This window comes from Mytilus edulis, chromosome 11, assembly GCF_963676685.1.
Source record: "Mytilus edulis chromosome 11, xbMytEdul2.2, whole genome shotgun sequence".
In the NCBI taxonomy this organism is placed as follows: domain Eukaryota; kingdom Metazoa; phylum Mollusca; class Bivalvia; order Mytilida; family Mytilidae; genus Mytilus; species Mytilus edulis.
In genome coordinates, this window is record NC_092354.1 from 13,159,122 (window position 1) to 13,164,283 (window position 5,162).

Below are 5,162 nucleotides of genomic sequence, written 5' to 3' on the forward strand. Positions count from 1 at the left end.
CAGAGACATATATATTGTATCTAATATCTCTGCCAGAACTAAAAAATAAACTACAGTAAGTCCACATACACATAAGAGGGTATGGATGTGAATTAACAGAATAGAGAACAAAGGACAAAGAAAAACAAGGAATAAAGAATAGTGAAAGAAAGAGAATAATGGAAAAAAGTGTAAGTTATTAAAAATATAACTAAAACAAGAATGTGTCCCCAGTACACGGATGCCCCACTCGCACTATCATTTTCTATGTTCAGTGGACCGTGAAATTGGGGGTAAGAACTCTAATTTGACATTAAAATTAGAAAGATCATACCATAAGGAACATATATACTAAGTTTCAGGTTGATTGGACTTCAACTTCATCAAAAACTACCTCGACCAAAAACTTTAACCTGAAACAGGACGAACGAACGGACGAACGAACGGAGGCACAGACCAAAAAACATAATGCCCCTCTACTATCGTAGGTGGGGCATAAAAAGAAGACAGAAAAAAAGACACCCCTCCGAGACGAGCCTTACATGCACTGTTATTACCCATGGTTAATTTTACGGCGGCTCATTTTATCTTGGCTTAGAAATAAACATAATTGACAAGTTTCCTTCCCCTGCATTCTCGATCCCACATGTAAATAGCACGGTGATTTCAAAAAGACATTGATACATCATTACAACACTTGCCGTCAGTATTTGAATATATTGATTAAGAAGGTATAGAAGATTAATGCACGCACACTATTATCCACCACTGGCCTAAATAGTTAGTCCGCAAACAACGAAGGTCATAAAAACCCAGCACTTTGAACACAGCCACCGGCATGGTGTGAATCTGAAAGCTTCCCACTATCCATTTCTACCCATAGAAAACTTTTGCCTTTCATTTATCAAAAATGAATATGTTGATATTAATGGTATATAAGAATTATTGGGGAATTCAAACCATTCCTATTGTAAGTGATAAAACTAAATTTATATCAGGGTGATTGAAATGAGGAAAAAAAAGGGGGAATCAGGAGTTCAGGGCCCCCTGTTTGGGAAAAGAGTTGGTTGATTATATATGGAATCACTGAGTCATGGCAGGAGCAGGCCCCTCTTAGGCAGTCGGTGGGCCCCACTTATGAAAAATTCTGGATCCACCACTGTGGTCATGGTGGTCTTCAGTTGTATTATCTTTTAAAAAAAAAATTACACCTGTATAGTGTATATTCTTTAGTGTAAATCAAGGGAAAATACTGTGAACTATCTGTGCATTGGGGCTTATTAAAAGGTATTTCGGGGGGAAGAAAGAAGGGAGGGTGAGTCCATGGGAGGTAATCCCCACCCCTTTCAATTTGAGAATATGCTATTATCTTGTAAACGGTCCAGATCCCCATCCCTAAACCATGTAAACCATATATATTCTTGAATGGGACGATAAAACAAATCAAATGAAATTAAAAGGAGGTCTTTGGGGGTTACCCCACTCTGTTCAATTTGAGAATGTGCTATTATCTTGTGAACGATCCAGATCCCCACCCCTAAACCATATATATTCTTGTCGGGGACAATAAAATTAATAATGAAATAAAATAAAAGTGAAGTCCCATCCCCTCTAGTTTGAAAACTTGTAAACGGTCAAGATCCCCACCCCTAAACCATATTTATATATTCTTGTATAGAACAATAAAACAAATCAAAGGAAATATAGGGAGAGTCCATGGGGTTCACCCCCACCCTCACATGTTTGAGAAACGTTTAAATGGTTGAGATCCCCTGTCATCCAGTGGTTAGGTGAAAAAATTTCAGGATCCCTGATCCCCACCGTCAAACCGTATATATTCTTGTATGAGACAATAAAACAAATCAAATGAATATAGGATCATCCCCTTTGTCTTGGGTTGGGAACCCCCCTTTTTAAAATGGCTGGATCCGCCCCGGCATACCATCTAGCTAGCTATAAAGGCTTTAAAAATATGAAATCAAACAAGGAAATTAACAGTGTAGGCAACTGTTTTGAATTTAAAAAAAAGTCTTTTACATATATATAACAATGTTAAATTTTTTGTGCATTTATTTTTGCTTATCGTATTTTCAATAATAGACAAAATTGCATGATTGAATATTGTAATTTAAGAAAAATCAGCATACATGATATAAAATGGGAAGTGGAAACTGGGAATTTGACAAAGAGACAACAACCCAATCAAAGAGCAGACAACGGCCGAAGGTCACCTATGGGTCTTCAATGCAGTGAGAAAAATTCGGCACTGGTCTTCAGCTCATAAATATGTATCAGAAATGAAAACGAGATACAGCTTTCAGTTGTATTAATAAAAACCTCACAATAAGTTCTGAATATCAGAATATACAGTATTGCAAGATTCTCTCAAAATGTACACATAGAGCTGAAAAACTGTCAGTGACTGTAAAATTAATCATGCTTACATTAAAGTCCATGGAGTTCATCTTAATATGCATACTCTCGTCCAAAGGAATATAAGTATGCAATAGACATCAAGTTTTCAAAAATAAGAGTATCTATGCCATTAATTTACGACAAGATCTTAATCAAGTAATAATTTTGGTTTGTTTAACGATTTCGGAGGTTAGTATGACCTCCTCTTTGGTGATGATGTTTTCGTTTTAAAGTTGGGAAAATTGTTTGTACATCATGTACATGTACCAACAAAAATAAAAACACAAATTCAATCTAGAATTATGTTTTTATCATTTTTTTATGTTTAGGTTGTCAGCAAGATGAAAAGGACAAGTATGCAGTTCAAAATTCAAAATGTGGATAAGTTGAGGTTCTAGGTCTTACCTTTGCAGATTTTCATATTTTGCATGAATGAATTCAAAGGTTATATGATGGACAGCAGAGAAAGAAAAAAACAACTTTTCAATTATCCTGCTCCTGGATAAATGTAAAACATCTTGTTTTTTCGGTAAGTTTTATGCTCTGTTTTGATAGTGTTAGTGCATTCATCTTTCCTCTAAATTGTAAGTTTTTGGTGAGTGTTCACCATGAATTTCAGTAAGTAACTTGTGGATTTACATGTATATACTCAAAATTTAGTACTAATATTAATGGGATTTTAGCATGACATCCTGCCAAATGCTTGTTAATCATGTTTATGTTCCAGAACAAACAAGTATTTGGACTGTACGCATACAGTCTGCCCAATTTTAAGAAGTTGGTCAAGTTTATTACAAACAAATGTACAGTACAGATCAACATAACTGAAATCTTTAATAGATTAATACAAAAAGTTTAATTGCAGTTAAAATAAAAACACAGGTTTGGTTGAGCTGGTACCAGACAGTACAAGTATACTTAAATGGTCTGACTGTACACATATGGTGGGACTGTAAGTTCTGGACCATAAAAGTAAGATCCGAATACTAATAGGGTCTGGAACATTTATACATGTCTTAAAATTAATATCAAACACATTGGTGTTTTTGAACTTGGTAATAAGTTATGTGATAGAACTATAATGTTTTGGGATATCAAAATCAAAAATATCCCATTTTTACTTTTAATAAAGAAGAAGATTATTGATGTATGTTTAAATGTATATTAAAATGAGACAGCAAGCCAACAACACAAAAAAAAGGATAAAACATACATATTTTGTTTGTATCAATGTTATAATTTCCAATATGTTCAAGGTATTTTTTCATTGAAATAAAACACAAATTGAAATCTGTCTGAACTTCAAAAGCTTAAAGAAATATTGTTTCTGTTGTCTGCATTTTGTATAATATATTGCAAATTCTTGTGAATAATGGAATGTTATTATAGTTGTCTAAAGTTTTAACTTTTAACATTGATCTTTATACTGTAAAATTCATAAATTATTGCGTGCATTTATTATTGCGATTCTGTCATTTTAGACTTAAATGCGATTTTAAATTTTACGATTTTGAAAAATCCTGTTTAATCCATATAAAATATTTCATAATACGAGTTTAAATTATTGCGTTTACAACTCCGTTGCATTTTTCGCAATAAAAAAAAACTTGCATTAATTCCAAATTTACAGTATATATATATATTATGTATATAACTTGGGAAAATACCCAAATTTTATAAAGAAGAATAAATTAATTGATTGTTATATGGTATTAGAATAGGAAGATGTGGTATATTGCTAATTTGACAACCCTCCATCAGAGACCAAAGGATGTAGGCAGTTAGCAACTGATGACACTGGACAACCTTTAACAATCAGTAAAATCCATACCGCATAGCTATTTTTATTGAAAATCATATTATTGCTACATGTATGAAAACAATTTTGTATAATCCATTACTTTAGATTTTATTGGTTCTTTTTCAGAAGGATTGAAATTCACCACCTAAAATAAATGGAGAAAACATAGAAACAAGACCAGAATAAATTCAAAGAAAAAAGTTGGATCAGTTATTATTTTCATCACTCAGTCAATGATTTGAAGTTCTTTTAAATTAAAAAAAAAATTGAAACCACAATTATGTCAAAGTTCTGTGCTGAATGTCCAAAAAGTGGACTTTACCATCAAACAATGCTGGATGATAAGAAACTATTAATGTTTTGTGTTGAGGGATATTGTGAAAAAAATAGATTTACTTAAATAGCTACTAGTATGTTAAGCCTAACAATAGAGTTTTTATTGATTTCAAATGGCAAATAATTGTGTTTCAAGAAAGTATTCTATAATTCATGAATAAACATATATTGATACTTACATTATCTGCTTTGTTGTTTAAAAGTTTAGTTTTGAACAGTTATAGAACAATATGCTAAATTAACATTTCCCAAGAAAAAAAGATATTCAATTAAAAAGATTCATCTTATAATAATTTACTACCAAATAGAAAACATTGTAACATACACATTACTGTTTATTTATATCTATATATTTACAATTAGAATCCCATAGGATTTTAATTTGTCCCATGGGATATTAAAAATCCCATGGGATAATAAAAATCCCATGGGATTTTTTTTGTCCCATGGGACAACAAATATCCCATGGGACTACAATAATCCCATGGGACAAAAAAAAATTCCCATGGGATTTAACCAAAATCCCATGGGATAATGGTAAATCCCATGGGATTTTGCCCTGTCCCATGGGATATTGAAAATCCCATGTTTTTATAATTCAAATTGCAAAATAAATATGAAAGTAACTGTA

The 5,162-nt window shown here is 32.3% G+C and overlaps 1 long non-coding RNA gene across 1 annotated transcript; it reads left to right on the plus strand.

Annotated features, from left to right (window-relative positions):
• The first annotated feature begins 581 nt into the window (after window positions 1-581).
• On the plus strand, window positions 582-4,935 carry LOC139495169 (uncharacterized). The gene is made up of 3 exons (XR_011657275.1): window positions 582-710; window positions 2,724-2,923; window positions 4,322-4,935. It is a non-coding gene; the product is annotated as an uncharacterized lncRNA (long non-coding RNA).
• The last annotated feature ends 227 nt before the right edge of the window (window positions 4,936-5,162 follow it).